Source organism: Polyergus mexicanus, unplaced genomic scaffold (genome assembly GCF_030449975.1).
Source record: "Polyergus mexicanus isolate NDT 795.1 unplaced genomic scaffold, iyPolMexi1.0 SCAF_8, whole genome shotgun sequence".
Lineage (NCBI taxonomy): Eukaryota > Metazoa > Arthropoda > Insecta > Hymenoptera > Formicidae > Polyergus > Polyergus mexicanus.
Window position 1 is genome coordinate 3,425,193 of NW_027223328.1, and position 18,095 is coordinate 3,443,287.

Genomic DNA, 18,095 nt, shown 5'->3' on the forward strand with positions numbered 1-18,095 from the left:
GAGGGGACAAGCGGATAAAGCGGCGTAAATTCCGCAATTAACGTTTAATCGCTCCTAATCGCGACGCAATTCAATTTCGGGGCATAGATCCGCGGCGTGCTCTCCGCTCTGTGTCTCATTGTGTCTCGCCACTCCGCGCTCCGATTCCCATTTTAATCGATCATCCTCGGGATGTGAAACGATCCGATTTTATTACATTCACTCGCATCGGTGGAACGCGGATTTTTGTAGCGCGAGAACGCCTTTTATAAAGCAGCAACGGAAGGTCGTTAAACGATCGTTGTCCAATTAAGCGACTGCGATTTTAATTGACGGATTTTAATAACGATTCTCATTTGAATATTCAATTAATCCATATCGTGCTCTTGACCGCAAATATTCGAGGAATATTTGCAGATAGCTTCGTTCCGCAAGAAAAGGATCGCGAGCGCGTTTTTCAATGGATATTACGTAACATTCGTCATTTGTGAAGTAGAATTTTGTCCGGCGGAGCTAGTTTTTCCGCGCTTTGAACCTTTTTCGAGGATGTCACGCGTAGAGTTTTCTAAGCTGTGAAAAGCGGTACCGTGCCGCCATTTGTTTCTCGAAATGTCACGTATTTCCCGGATGTTCTCGAGATTTTATAAATGCGCACGCGCAAGCGTGTCGCAATTTTTACATCACACGTTGAAAAAAAAATAATGCGGTCATTCATTATGTGCATCTTTTAGATTTTTATCATAGATTGTCTTTTGATTATTTTTTTTTTTTTTCTAATAACAAATCGAATCTATGCATGTGTATAAGTGAGCAAAATCACCGTATATTAATATACGCATCGTGCTTTCTTAAGAATATTTTCACTGTACAATAGTAGCAAGAAATTGTTTTTTTAAAAAGAAAAATTTAAAAGGAAAGATATATTTCTTACGTTTATACTGTTTAAAATCAAATAAATAATTTCGGATTATAAAATGAATTAAAGTATCACAAAATAATATGGTTTTTAACGTTTTCGTGAAAAAAGAATAGTTGTAATTAATATTTTTCTTAATTTATGACAAAATTTTTGATCGTGAATACCCCTGAAATCAAATGCAAGAAACAAAGAAAAATGAGTAATTTGCGGAAAGAGAGAAAGAGAGATAATATTTTTCTACAATTTTTAATAAATAACTTTTAAACGAGTAAATATTTATTAAATTTTTCTTAATATATGTGAAAATTTTTATTTCCTTTCGGCAATGTGGTTTTCCTTGTCATATTTGTCAATAACTGCTACAATACACGATTTTCCATAAAAATCAATACTAACTTTAAACTTAAATAATTTTCAAACCATTAAGAGAATTGTGCTCTGGTTTTGCACAGATGTTTAGAAGAAATAGTAGAACAGTCTATTGAAATTTTCATACTTTTATCAATATATGACATACACTTCCTTAAAAAGAGTATTCACTTGGAACTCTCGCAATGTGTTTGAAATGACAAAAAGAAATGATTAAAATAAATTTCTCCACAGTTAGAAGTTAAAACTATTTGTTACTGTCACGAGTAAATATATAGATCATCTTTGCGTGTCTATATGACATCAAAACTCACATTTGTTATACCGATTTGCATCCCTCGTTTTATACACGAGATAACCGTAATTGTTAGGGGACAGCTGTGACATCGATCTCACGTTACAAAGTTACAAGTGTAATTTCAACACGTGTGATGGATACACAAGTGTATGATATCTTAAAACATTATGCAAACTTATTTCGATCGTATCCCTGAAATTTCATCTTTCAATAAACGAGTTTCAAACGGCAACATGTGCGCGCGACGCAAACAGGACTTCTCTCCGCGATATTAACATCCACGATGTTTTCCTAAGAGGAACATCCCTCATAAGTATAATAGATGGTCGAAGAATGTCGTCGAACGCAAAAACCAGGAGCATTCTTATTTGGAGATTCTGTTTTATAATAAAATATGCGGGAAATGAAATAAAAGACTTGTGTGGCTTTTATATTTTTAAACATTTTACACTGACACGCAAAAACTTGGGCTGTTTATTAAAATAACTTATTATTAGTTAGCCAAAGTTTTCTTTTATCGTAGAGTAAGATTTACTTCTCTCCAGCGACGTTGATTATAGAAGCGTCGATGTTAACAAGGACTGGAACTGATTATTATTTTTGCCAAAGGAAAAAATACAGAAATATATATTTATGTAAATATGATACTCTACTTTTAACAAGCTAAGCATTCAAAGCAGGAAATGATAATATCAAATATATAGGGTGTCCCCAATTTAAATGGCAAAATTTCAAGAACATATAGGGGACCGAAAAACTAAGATAAGAAGTCCTTTAGAGGTTTGCTCGTTTTTGCTGCATTTTCGAGAAAATCGCAAAAATTCAAACTCTCATTGTCAGTTGCTCTCTCGAGTCGATTGGCACCGAATAAACTTTCTGCTTCAAGATTCCTTACATATGTAAACACTTGATGTTATCCTTTACGATGCCAATCAATTCAAGAGAGCAATTAAGAGACCGAATCATAGATGCGGTGCACCAAATATCACTAGAACAATGTCTAGTTGCAATTGATGAGGTCAGTGTTAGATGTAACGCTTGCATTGCTGCAAAAGGGCAACATTTTTAACAATATCTGTATTAAATAGATGATAACATAAATAAAATGTAAATAAATAAGTAAAAAAACGAAAACTTGTTTTGTTTCTTTTTTTGTGATTTTCTCCAAAATGGAGCAAAAACGAACGAACCTCTAAAGGACTTTCTGTCCTAGCTCTTCGGTCCTCTACACACTCCTGAAGTTTTGCCATTTAAATTGTGGACACCCTGTATATATATATATATATATATATATATATATATATATATATATATAAATATAAATTATTAAAATCTATTAATATCATGTCCTTTAATTGCAAAAGAAATGTTCAAGTATCCTGAATGTAATAAATCCAAATAAACTTTTGTCGATGAACAAGTTAATAAATAACAAAAATCATTATCATCAGCAATGTATAGTAAACGAGTATAATACAAAACAGCAGGGTGATATGATGCATGCCTGGACGGGATGAAAACTCGAGTAAAACTGCGGGACATAACCACCTTTGATCGTAAAAGCCACGGGGCGGTGACTTGCCGGATATTTGCGAAACTGCCGTTAAAAACACAGGAGAGTGTCCACGGCGTTATATATCTCTTCTCTTTCTCATGCAAATATAGCATTTCTTACACCACAATATCTCTTGACGCTTTTTGCGGGCTTGAGAAAATTTCCCCCTCGAGCGCTTTCCGCGCTCTAAAGAATGACAAGGGATAACTTAACGAAACATTTACGAGAGAAACAGATATGTGTACAAAGCGTAAAAGTTGCGGCGAACAAGGCCAAAAGTTCAAGGTTACCGAGACGCACCTGTCAGAGAGACACGCGCTTAATAATTCCACTGCAAACGAGAAAAGCGATCTGAACTGCCGTTTCTTCTGACGTTTCAACGAAGCTTTGATGGATCAATAAAACGCACTCTAAAAGTATCATCGGGAGAGTCCAGACTTTTTTAAAAGCCGTAGAATATCTATCCCCGCCGCACACGATATATCGCACACTTTGTCTCGCGGCTGACCCAGCATTCCTTAATGGTTTTGAAAGAAAGTCACCTCTTACAGTCTTTCCCTCGTGAATGCCAAAAAGAGAGACGTCAATTTCGAACGGTGTACTCGGGGATGGACGCAGGGAATCCGGATTCCTTTTTTTCTCTTCTTTTTCGGGAAAATAACGAACCGAGGGGTAGGCGATTCTTGAGCTTCTCAACGAAAACGACACGAAATAAAGAGGGGACGATGATTGGTTGCCATCGATATACGAGACTTGAGCGAGTCTGTTGTTAAAGTTTCATAGCTTCAAATCGAGATTGATCGGAAGTAAATGTAAATAACTTTTGAGTGACGTAAAAAAAAAAAAAACCTCTATCAGCTTTCGCAGTTGAAATTATAAATGATTTTTTACGCACAGAATATTTCCGGTACCTGATATACGAGTTGTTCTTGATGTAAAAGTTTTAAAATTGAAAAATGATTTTTGCGATATGATATAGAATATTATACATATTGTAAAATATTCATTCCCTTTTGAGAATCGCAAATATGATATATATGCCTTAATATTTTTATATGTAGGCTAAGAAAAATATATATTAATCGTTAAATAAAAAAAAAATATGACTATTCGTAAAAAATGAAATTGCACATTACAAATATATGTTTAACAATTGCTTTCACTCTTTTCCATCTATGAAAAAGAAAATATGATACCCTATTTTTAATAAACTAAGTTTTCGGTATAAGAAATAAAAGTATTTCGATTGTAACTGTTGTAGTGATTGTCTTTTGTAGTTACGTCATCTCTAAAAGTTAAATAATCGATTCTGAATGAGAATATATCATCGATTTTTTTTTTTTTGTTAAGAGAGCATACCCGCTTGAAATCTTGAAAAATGAGTACATTTTTCTAGATTATTTTGCAACGACCCGATAAAAATTTTTAACTCTTTTTACAATATTAATAACTACACAAATAAAAATTTTTAGTTAAAAAAAAAATTTTTTTTTTTTTTCTTTTTCGAACATAGCCCGAGTTTTCATGCACACCGTGCATGAAAATATAAATCTGCAAATATTCGCATAACTTTAAAAAAAAATTTTTTTTCAGTGATTAATAATATTGTAAAAAAGTAAAAAGTTTTTATCAAATCGTTGCGCTGCAAAAAAATCTAGAAAATGTATTATTTTTCGAGAGCTCAAACGGGCATGCCTTCTTAAAATCAAAGTAATAGTTATTTTTTCAAAATACTGTATTTTTTAAGGTTTCTACAACAGCAGTTTATTTCGTTCGGGCCCTTTTTTGTGATGTAACGTATTAATCTAAAAAGAAAAAGCTTCGTCAAACCCGAGATTTAAGCGAGGGGATATTCTTTCGAGGTGATATTTTTAGCCACACATTTTGCCGCGATGATTCCGGAGCGACAGCAGCGGCTGCTTAATTAATCGCATGAGTTCTTACTGAATTATTAGCGAATTATCACTCTCCCGCTCAGTTTATCACTCAATGCACCGCTTTATCGTTGTTCACGATTACTAAATTTGCCTTTTAAATCGCACTCACACCAGTAGTAGAAAACTGCGCACGCAATTTGCCCCATTTCCTTCTTTAAAAAATTTATTTTATAGTTTCGATACGTAATTTGCGTGGCAGACAACCGATGTAAACTTGACTTTTTACCTTTAATAAATAAATTTCTAATGCAAAAAATAATAATGTTTGTAATCGTACGTAGTAATAATAACTTTGTTTGAATGGAATGAAGAATAATCCGAGATAGCTGCGAATTAAAACTCGATGAGTTGGATAAAATGATCAATTTCATAGTGCATTCGAGCTCGAAAATATATGATGCCACGCCATTTGTCATTCACCGAAATCGATCCGTGACACTTCCATTTTCGTGCGCGCGAATATATCGAACAAATGATCAACATCAGAAATTTATTTTAAGAGACTCCGAAGAATTATTCACAATAATTTCAAATTAAGTTTACGGTTGTTAATCTTCCTAAATCTTTCATTATTCACTTAAATACAATATCAATAAGGAATCTCTCCGTAATTATTGTCTTTAATGCTTGAACGATCGAGGTAGCTTGATATTATTCGAAATTAATTATTCAGAATATTTTGTGTTATTTTATCATACTAAGTAATATTGAAGACAAAGGTGTGCATTACATATCAATTTCCACTGTCGTGAAAGATAAAAAAAAAATCATAATACATAATACAAACGTGCCGTAAGTACAATATATTCTCCACCGTAGCAAGCGATATAACATGAGGAAGGACGAAAAGTAATTTGGAAACACTGTTTGTCGTTCTACGTCGAACAAATATTATAAGCTACTGACAGAATGTTTATTCGAGACCAGAAAAAAATCCAAAAATCTATGATAAACCGGCAATATTTGTGTGTGTGGATGTGTATGAAGCTGACAATATATTTAATGAAAATTCATAAATTATATTGAAAGTTCTAGTTTTATTTTCAATAATTCTATACTTCTTTGGCTTAATCATCAGAACTATTTGATTAAATTATCAAGAACTGATAAGATTATTAAAGATAGAGTTAGTATTTTATATATAATTTATTAATTTTCATGAAACACTAGACCAATTTTATACACATTCCAACATTTTTTATATATATCGTAAAAAAAATTTTCTTCTCGATATTATCTATGTCATTTTATAATTACGATATTAACGATATATGCTCTCATATATATTTTATATTTAACTTTAAACTATCGATCTTTCAACCTATGTAAATTTGGCATCCCCTATTTTTAATTAGTTAAGTTTTCAGTACACAATATAATGATATTGTTTATAGTTGTTTGAAATAATAATAATTTCGTTAAAAGCAAAAAAATACAGCGTTTAAAAAAATTACTGTCATCAGAGTTTAAGACAAAATTTAAATATAAAATATTAAAAGTTATATACCAATATATTTTTAATTCATAAAAAACGCAACGTTATCAATTTGAAAAATATCTCAATGTCGCTTGCATTATGCTTTCCAGAATTCCTTTTTACAACTGTTTGTAATAATCTTTTGTTGTTTGTTATTGTGTCGTTTAAAAGTTACAGTATACAGGGTGTCCGCAATTTAAATGGCGAAACTTCAGGAGCGTGTAGGAGACCGAAGAGCTAAGACAGAAAATCCTTTAGAAGTTCGCTCGTTTTTCCTCCATTTTGGAGAAAATCACAAAAAAAAGAAACAAAACGAGTTTTCGTTTTTTTACTTATTTATTTACATTTTATTTATGTTATCATCTATTTAATGCGGATATTATTCAAAATGTTGCCCTCTTGCAGCAATGCAAGCGTTACATCTAGCACTGACCTCATCAATTGCAGCTAGACATTGTTCTAGTGATATTTGATGCACTGCATCTATGATTCGGTCTCTTAATTGCTCTCTTGAATTGATCGCCACCGTAAAGGATAACATCGAGTGTTTACATATGTAAGGAACCTTGAAGCAGAAAGTTTATTCGGTGCCAATCGACTCGAGAAAGCAACTGACATTGAGAAATTGAATTTTTGCGATTTTCTCTAAAATGGAGCGAAAACGAGCTAAAAGATTTCTTGTCTTAGTTTTTCGGTCCCCTACACGCTCTTGAAGTTTTGCCATTTAAATTGGGGACACCCTGTATTTTTAATTAATAAAAAAATCATCAGTTTGAAAAATATCTCAAAATCGCTTGCATTATGTTTTCCAGAATTCCTTTTTACAATTGTTTGTAGTAATTTCTTTTTGTTTGTTATTAGGCCGTTTAAAAGTTACGTAAGTAGTATATTTTTAATTGATAAAAAACGCAACGTTATCAATTTGAAAAATATCTCAACATTGCTTGCTTTTCAGAATTGCTTTTAAATTGTTTAAAATAATTTCTTATTCGCTTGTAATTGTATCGTACATTAAAATTGTACATTAATTAAAAGTAGGATCCCAGTTCAAGGCGCGCGTGAAACGTGCATGCGAAATCTATATCCGATAATGCTGAAGTTTCTCGAGACGCGGTGCACGAAATTGAGCCACAATTTGATTAGACTACGGATGGCCGCGCAATTTGTGAATACCAGCGCGACGCCTTGTACGTCGTCGAATCATATATTGTACAAGCCTCGTTCCGTCTTCGATTAAAAATTTCCGCATTTCTACGAGGTTGCGAGATGTTCGCGCCGTTCTTTGTCGACCGATGATGAGAGTCGAAATTGGGCCGCGTCCCTCGTCGCAGAAATTTTCCATCGGGAAAATCGTCTTTGCGCTCACCCCGATAATTCCGTTACAATGAGAACCACGAAATCACCGTCGTTGCAATTTCCCACCAGACAGCGGAAGAATATTACCGTGACCTAGGAAATATGTGCCCCGACAAATTACGTTGTCGACGAACAAAGGGCATTTCGACGATAAACGAGATATCGATAAATCAATGAGCAAAGGGACGATTTTTTTTTTCATTTCATTCCCCATCTGTCAAGTTTGTGAATTTCATAAGATGATGGTATATAGTAGCTTTTCTACAAGAATATACGCTGTTATTAAAAAAAAAAAAATTTATAAAAATTGACTGCACAAATTTGACAACAAATTATAAAGGAAAAGATATTTTTCTTTTTTAAATTATTTTTTTATAAAATATTTTTTTTTATTAATTTGCGAGATTCTATAAATAAATAAATAAATAAATATATATATATATATATATATATATATATATATATTTGAATATAACAAATCTTATTCCGTAATTTTTTTTCAATACCGCATTTTTAAATAAATAGATAAATAAATAAACAAATAAATAAATTTTTGTATAGAAAATAACATTTCTCTCTGTTATCTTAATAATCAGACTTCTCTTAAACGAAACGTAAAGCTGCGTAGCATAAATTTATATCCCTCGGTTTTGGTAGAAACTTCGCACCTCACTATTTCCAAGTATACAACAGAGTGCATTGCTGTATCTCTTTGGTTTATCCAAAAGTCGAGAAGATGAATCACCGCCTCGCTGTGGCAATAGTTTCAAAGTCGCGACTAGGTATTACGATGATATTAATATCCGACTCACGGTTGTTCTTCGAATATCTCGCTACGCTTTTCTCTCCCGAGACTACCTCATCTTCTCTTTCTCGCGATAGAGTAAAATAAAACGAGGGAGGGGGAAAAAAAGAACAACCACTCTCATCTAGCAGTCTGATTAAGGACGACCAGCGAAATGTCAAAAGCACATTTCGGTTCGTTCCTTCTACATAGAGACTTTTACATATCTATTGTATTTCGCGCTGCGTCAACGAATCAGGTCGCGAGAAATCTGACGTGTGCACGATTCCCCTCGCACCTCCTCGCACAACCCCACTTGCCTTTGTGTTTGCGCGTATCGTGTATTAGGACAATGAATACGGCCGTATCAAAGGCACAGGAGGTATCGGCGCGAGACGTGTCGTCGGAAAAGTCGGGAATTCATATGTACTTCCGCCAACGTCAACTAAAGGTATCTCGCCTGCCTACAGGGAGAGCGATAAAAGACCAGGTTAGAAGGTCCCTCGCTACGGCAATTCGCCATTCAGCTTTACCGTATCTAAAGGAATTGCGGTCCGCGCTATGAAAGTACCCTTTTACCGCGCGACACGATGTTTCGTCGGACGGTAATCTTGAGGTCGGCGAAGTCCTCGCCCTCTTCCTGAGAGCCGAGATCGTTCACGGTATGATCTAATGTGGCCTACTAGTATATCGCCGAATCATACATCATTGTATTGTGCCGAATGGATCGTTGAGGAAAAATTGGATGCGAGTGACGATGTCTGAAAATCGTTTATCCCGTCGGAGCATCGCGATACAGAAACGTCAAATTTTCGTGGCAATATATTACGATAGTATCGTGATAAATTGCCCCCAGGACTAGGTTGCATTCTTATCGCAACTTATCAAAAGTAACGTAATCCTACGAAAAAATATTAAACATTTTAATATTTTGTCGAATTGTTTTGTTTTGTCGATGACATATATGTACACATAATTCCAAAAGATACAATCTTTTTTTACGCATTCGCGCGAGATATTAAGCGCCTCACTTACATATGTTATTATAGAATTATGGTTGGTTGAAAATGGAAAGAAGTGACAGCACTTTTCGGACTAAGCTTTAATATACATTAGCTTAAATTTTACGTGTCACATGGCTACTTTTCGCGGAAGGGACAGAGAAAGAGAGAGAGAGAGAGAGAGTGTATGTGAGAGAGAAATTATTCAACATTCAACAAATGTTTGCAAAGGTTAAAATAAATATTATAGTAAAAGTTGTTTCAATATTAGATAATGTTTTAGAGTTGTCGCCATTTTATCTTTTTTTTTTTTTAAATGAGATATTAATAATTAAAACACGCGTGGATATATGATACAATAAATTAAAGCGTACTATATGTGAATATTTTGATAACTGTATAAAATCGAGAATATTTTAATTTTTTTATTATGACAAGTTGCGGAAAATAACCGTGGCGGTTATTGCACATTTAAGCGTCATTTCGTTCAATTCATGGCTTGTGAATAGTTTGTTTCACCATGATGTAAGTGCAGTAAAGCAGAAAATACTCTCTGATAGTTGAAGATCTCTTATGGTTGCATGAGCAATTTTACGATCGTCCATCCAAGTTCGCCTCTTCGCCATTGCAGTATGACACGCGATATAGAAGCGGTAGAAAGGACCCTTGAAATGACGAAATGTTATAAGGTCCTTGTCGCGCATATCGATTTTCGATAAATGATTATTAAAGCTATTGACGTTTCGCGGCCAACCGCGTATTTTGCCAGCGTGTATAATATTTGCATGTGTGTATTGTATTTGTGCGTGTATATTGTGTGTTTCTGGACGATTATATCAGTATATCTTATTTCCATATTGAATTAACGTCATGTGACGACCATAAATAGAAAAAAAAATCAATGAAGGTTGAAACGCTTAAAAAGTATCAGGATCATACAAAAATCACTTTGAATTTTTTAAATAAAACTTCCTAATTTTAATTACATATTCTCGTAGCCTCGTTACCTCGAGAGCTTTCCAAAACACTACAATCAAGTATTTTTTCATTAAGTACTTTTTGAGTTATTTTATATTTTAATCAATCAATTAAGTGTAAAAGAAACAAATAATTGTTTAAAAAAATACATTGCAAATAATTTTCTTAAAAAAAATTATTTTTTTATACTAATTGATTTGTCTCATTATTCCGTACATAAAAGTATTACGGTAAGATTATCAAAAACTAAATAATTTATGAGATATTTAATTTTTTATATGTCAAAATATGTCAGATTAAAATATAAATTAACTCAGAAAGTACTTAATGAAAAAATACTTTATTATAATGTTGAAATATATCTATAGCCTACATTGAACTTGTCTACGTATGTGATCCATGTGCACGCGTCAGAAATTCACATGCTGTCTGACCGCAGTTAGGGGGCGACTACTGGCACCGATTAGACACGTGCAACGTAGCGGAAGGAATATCGAGGTAAGCGGACTGTAACGGCGATAGCTACTGCAGCAGGCAGTGGTAATACCGATAACTCAATCGACACGACTGACTGCAAGCGTACAGTCCCCGTATAACAGAATCCTCGTTCAGCAGAATGCTCTCGCGTAACAGGATACTCGCGTGCAGAGGGGAAACTCCTCTTGAATCGTGCGAGATCCGATTATTAAGTCTGATTAAGGGTACGTCGAGGAACTCGTTAGCGACTTGTTATCGATGCCAAGCGATCCCGAGTATTCCGGTAGCATTAGTTTCTATCTCATCTACCGGTATATATCCAGAGAGCAACTCGGATTAAAATAATTGATTGTTGCGGGATGAGAATGCGTGCTGGTAGAACCCGAAACATCTAAGGTCTCGCGTAATCGCGGCACCGGAATCAATTAAAATGCATATCATGATACGCAGCAAAGTTTATGCTAATGCAACCGTAAGCAGAATATCACAGAGAGAAACATTAATTCTCTATATCTCTCGGAAACCCTTAGAGCGTGATTAAATACGTCATGAGGAAGAATGCCTATCTAAAGGATTTATGTGTCAAAATATTGAAAAAAAAATATTGACAAAATCATGAAAATTTCGTAGATTGTTCTATTATTTCTTCTAAGCATCTGTGCAATACTTGAGCACAATTTTCTTAACGGTTTGGATATTATTTAAGTTTAAAGTTACTATTGATTCTTGGAAAATGGAAAATCGTGTATCGTAAGATTTATTGACAAATTTAACGAAGGAAAAAACATTGCCAACGAAATAAAAATCGGTTTTTTTTTTTTCGTTTCTTACAGTTGATTTCAGGGGGTATTTACGATCAAAAGTTTTGTCATAAATTAGAAAAAAATTAATTATAATCACTTTTTTTTACGAAACGTTACGTTAAAAACCTATTATTTTGTGATACTTTAATTCTTTTTATAATCCGGATTTATTTATTTGATTTTTCAAACAGTATAAGCGTAAAAAATATATATATTTTTTTTAATTTTGACTGTTTTTTGCTACTATTGTATAGCCAAAACATCCTTTTAATGTCTTAATACTAAATCTATTTAAATGGCAGAAAATACGAATATACAATATATTCGTATTTTATAAATTTACTCGCTCGTTTGACGTCTTAAAAATCTTAAAATAAATCTATCATGAACTATTTTTGTATACAAAAATAGTTCGTGATAGATTTATTTTAAGATTTTTGGACGTCAAACGAGCGAGTAAATTTTATATTAAAAATTTAGATTTTTAACTCTACATATAATTATCTATATACATAAACAATATTATTCGCTAAAGAAATTTTTCCTGTACAAAGCAGAATAAAGGAGAAATAAAAGAGTAATTTGCTCGACTATTCGTTATATCTAAATACTAAAAAAAAATTCAATTTGTCTATTTAATGGATAAAAGATCATAACGAATAAAACGCGGCTTTTCAAAGTCAGAAATTAAAAAAACATTGAAATAAATCCCCTTTTATCTAGTTCCATTCTTTTAATCTCATTCTGTCAACTTTTGTGTGTGGATATCACGGTTATGACCTGAATGAGATATCTAGATATATGACAGCTGCAGCGATTCGTCCGACTGTTAAAAGAGCCTCTTGTTTACATCCAACCTATATAACGTATTGTCTCAGACAGATGGCATTTAGCCGTAAACGCACGATGAGATTGCGGAGGACTATTATCTCCGATACGTTCTGACGTAGTCAGATCACCGCGGTACGTGCACACACACATTCCTGCACATCGCGTTTGCCCACGTACAACAATGCAAAGCGGACGCAAAGCAATAATAAAGTACGAACAACGCGCTTTATGAAAGGATCGGCAAAGTTTCCACGAGGTGAGCGCGAGCGCATCCGGCGATGGTTCTTTCCGATATACAACAAAGCGAAATATAAATTCCGGCCACCGGCATCGACGTAAATCACGTGGAGAGATTCTGTCATTCTCGTCGTCACGGCCCTCATGATTAGTGTGCGCGCCCCCGTTATTATTTGATATTAATTTAACATGGCTTAGCAACGCGACCCCGACCGAGTAAGCAGTACAAACGCTTTGCATTCAGCCAAAGGGGTTGTCAGCAACATTCCTTCGCCAGAATCTAAATCGCTCTGTACACACACACACATATACATACACACAAACCGGTATTGTAAATTCCCGCTTTCCGCTATGGCATTAATTTGGTTTGCGAGAAAACAGCTGAGTGCGCACTCCAGTCCTTAACAATCGGCGAAGTAATCGCCGTGAAATCGTACCCATGATATGATTTTGAATTTATTAATATAAAATAAATAGAGAAAAGCAATTTACATTTTGCTTATTATTTCAATGTATATATTTTTAGATTATTCTGTCCATTTAAAAAACTAACAGCCGTAAGAATATATGTAACTGTGTGAGATTTATGGTCTAAGAAAAAGCAGACGACTCAATGGATCGGGTGAGATCCTCAGGGAGCAAAGCTCTGAGAGCTTGCAAGAGGAGAAGACTTTTAATTTATAATTCAAGTAATCCTCTTATCAAACTGCGTTATCCACTTTAACTATTAATCTAAGAATATACCCTTATCTCAACCACAATTGAAGACTCGGCTGGGATACACATACGAGATAAATAAGGTAAGACACATACGATGTGGTAAAATGGAAATAAAAGAGACGCTTTAACGATGCGGACAAGAATAATACCATGACATGGTCGTGCAACTAAAAGACTTGGGGCGATAAATAAAACAGAGGAGAGCCAAAGCAAAGTTAACGAAGCGACTTCGAGCAACGACTTTCTTCAAAAAGTTCAAAAGAATAATTATAATGACGATAATCGTGAAAATCCGCCGATTTAAACACGACTGAGCAAACAATAAACAGTGATGACGTAAATTATTTACGCTGATGGAAAAGACACATGCTAATAATTTAAGAACGTTGAGGACTCTATCGATACGTTTAGTTGCGATGAGAATGAAAATGTGAAACAATGGATTAGAGACTTTAATGAGATGACGGGGTTGTATCAGTGCATAAAAAAACCATGTACTTTGCGAAGAGACTTTTACGTGGATCGGCACGTCTGTTCATAAAATACGAAGCACGTGATAAAACATGGAAAGACTTTAAGTCTGCGTTGAAACGAGAATTCTCCCTGAAGATCGACAGTTATGAGGTGCATAAGCAGCAATAAAGTAAAAGAGAAAAAGACGTATCACGTGTATCGCTACAGAATGATGAAAATTTCTGCTTGTCAGGCGAATGTAAAGACTAGCGCGGTGATATAATACGTAATAGTCTCGATAACGAGATAAATTGTTTTGTATAGAGCAGAGAGATTTATTTCCAAACTTGTTAACTCGTAAGTTAGATGTATACGGGATGATGAAAAATAAATCAAAGATGTTAAAATTTCAATAGTCGCTGAGCAATAATCTGTTATATAAGAGATAAGTAAGATCGACGCTATTAATGAAATAAATGAGGTACGTACCATGACGTGCACGTCAACAGTTAAGGGGAAAAAAAAAGAAAAAAAATGTCCAATTACAAGTCGAATAAAATCCAAGACGTATTTAAGTATCGAATTGAATATAATTAAACAATAATATTCCAATACATCGCTCGCAGATTAATTATATTCGTACAAAAAGAAGCAAATCTCTACATCCACAAAGGCATTATTCGACCGTTTTATTTTAAACATGTCAATCATTCGTTAAGAAAAAAATGGCACGACATATATAAATACATATTTTAATTACAGAAAATTAAATGAAAAAATAAATAATATTAACAATGCTCTTGTTTCATGGTATTCTAAACAAGTATTACATAGTATGTAATACATTACATTAACCCTTAAAGGTCAAAACAGTTATTTCTATCTGCGTTAACAATAAGCATAAATTTTTAATCAATATTAATGCGAATATAATATTATTTCGTATCTAATTACAATCCCTATTATTATTATATATTATTATTATATATTATTATTATTACATTTTATTATTATTATTATTATATAAAACACATGCTCGTCATTTAGATAAAGTAATATTTTTATGCATAAATTGAGAAGAATACAAAATTTCATATACGTGATATGCATGACTATAAAAAATATATATCTAGAGTATTTATAAATATTATACCTAATCCTTATTATTATCTGGAATTCTGGAAGAAAAATTTAGAATTATTATAGAAATAGGAAAATGTATTTTCAACTGATAAAATTCGCAGTGAAAATTCACTTGTCACGAAATTAAGAAAAGATAAGTTAAAAATATATTTATTTATTATTACAACAGCTCTTTATCTTGTCGTCAATAATTATCCGTTCTTAAGAAACGAACGTATTTGTTGGATACTAAAATAGAGAAAGGTCAATTACTACTTCTAAGGAGATTATTGTCCCTCGCAAACTAAATTCCCCCATATGATCTCTCCGCAATTTGATCAAACCTTCCTATGAGAATTCTCACGATATTATAATCGCGACTGTGCGTTTCGTAAATGAGAATTGATCATGCATCGCGTCGTATGTATGCCAAGATTAATCCTCTACTCCATTTTAATTTGTTTAAATGTGAGAGAAAGATAAAGAGAAAAAAAAAGAAAATGGGATACAGATTGCGCAGATATCTGCAAGTTTTAATTAAAATTTAAAAGACACATCATGTATCTCGTGAATAGCTTTATCACGATCGTATGAACGTATTATGAAAAAAAACTGGTAAAAACTGATAGAATATATTGTGTAAAATATGAATATTGAATTATTATATAAAAAGAACATTATACGATTGAGGATTAAAAAAGATTCGAGGATTTGGACAGTCGCGTTAAATGCGAGCAAACTAATCGATATATGAGGAATATAAGAAGCATATAAAGGTGAATTCATAAAATGGATATTAGAGAAAAAATACAAAAGAGCGAATAAAAAGTTAATATATTTATACATTATATATATATAATACAATATATGTAAACTTTAGAAAGATTTTTTTTTTAATTAATAAATATATTGTTTTCCATAAAATTAATATATAGATTATAAAAAAAATAGGAAACAAAGAATTTATTATCTACGACAATATATCTTATAAAAAACATGAAGTTTATCTACGTGACTAAGATTTAATTAAAATATTTATATATAAAGATAAAAATATATATATATTTAATAAAAGTTAATTAAAAACTAATTCGAACAAAAGGAGAATAAGATTAAAAGAGGATATAGATCCAAAATATATATATGTAAAAAAAAATATATATATATAAAAATGACATATTATATTAATTTTTGTGGAATAAAATTCATAGCTTACTGAATGTTTAAATACCAAAATATATTCTACGATCTGAATCATTGACGAAAGAATTTATTCATAGTAACGTAAACACATTTCTGTTGGTCGATGTAAACGCACCTTTATGCATCGTATTACTGGCGTATGCATTTCGCGTATGCCCTGTACATATTGTGCGTGTATACCAATATCGTCAGGTATATTATTAGGCACGACACATCGTTGACCCGTCGAAATCGGGCCTCGAGATAATGGAGATAACGTGGTCCAGCACACCTACGCGCATACATAGTACTTGCATAGTTTATACTAGTATCAAAATTACGACAGAATTTATGGATGACGTTTTCTCGCTTGGAATTACGCGATCGGGATGCGATTGCTATGCACCAGGGCTTCATCTTGTAGCACTTAGGCGATTCCCCGAAGGGCATCTTCTCGTTCAATTTACGGTGAATGCGTTTTCGTTCACGTGAGAGGATAAAAAAGATGGAACGTTTCTAGAGAAAAATAATCTCAGGTTTTTATAAAATTAGTTATTGACAGTGTTAGTAGGTTGAGCATCCCAAGATTGATTGGGAATAATTTATATTTTCAAATACAACATTATTGTTAGTTTGCGCGTCCTGGTCTATTTTTAAAAGAATGAGACAATCGAAGTGAAATATCGCGTTTGTGTTTGTTAACCGAAGCCTAAAAAGCTTGTCAAAAGACACTGCGAAATTAGCGGGAAATCCAATCTTCCTTCGCGAACGCATTGTTTCGGAATCTTTGTTAACGCTTGACGAGAGAGAGCGACCTTAGAAACAATATGTATTGTTTTATCGGAATTACAATACAATTGCACAAAAGTTTCATGCTTGTAGCGTAGACTTTTAACAATCGCGATACACAAAACGGATCAGCGTTCACGCATGTCATATTGAAATAAATTACTTTTGTCTTTTTTCGGTTACAATAAAGACATTTCTTTGATGCAAGAGACGGGCAATCTTTTTTTATTTAAAAACCGCGAATAAAAATCAATTTTTGCGGTCAATTCTAAAAATGAAAATAATAATTTTATATAATATTTACTTTTGCGTTATACAAGAGCACTTTATTTAATTATTATTCTTAAATTAATAGAATAATATATAAATGAAAAATAAATCAATAAAAAAAAAACTGCAACTAAAAAGAGAGCACAAATATTTGAAAATGCTAAAACATATACTGTCACTTGAAGATTCATTATTCAAGATTCATTGGAGAGATTTAGATACATATTTATTATAATTTTAATTAGATAGATTTCAGATATGTAAAATATCTCAGAATTAAATAATATATTATTATTTTATACAATTTTCAATTTTCATTGAATACATGCATTTTATTACAAATATTATTGCATTTTGTTAAAAATATTTTCTTATCGAATAAAGACAAATATTTAATAATCTCACATAATTGTTAAATATGTAATAATAACAGAATTGAAATTATTGATATATCAAATTATGTTTTTAGATATAAACATTTGCTTATATATTTTATATATTTTCGATAGATAACGTAATGAGAATAATTGCTGATCATTTTCCGTAAATTGGTGCATG

At 32.7% G+C, this 18,095-nt stretch overlaps 1 protein-coding gene across 2 annotated transcripts in view; it reads left to right on the plus strand.

Annotated features, from left to right (window-relative positions):
- The window catches only part of Rsh (radish), a 127,283-nt gene that overhangs the window by 67,221 nt on the left and 41,967 nt on the right, over window positions 1-18,095 (plus strand). The window lies entirely within an intron of this gene.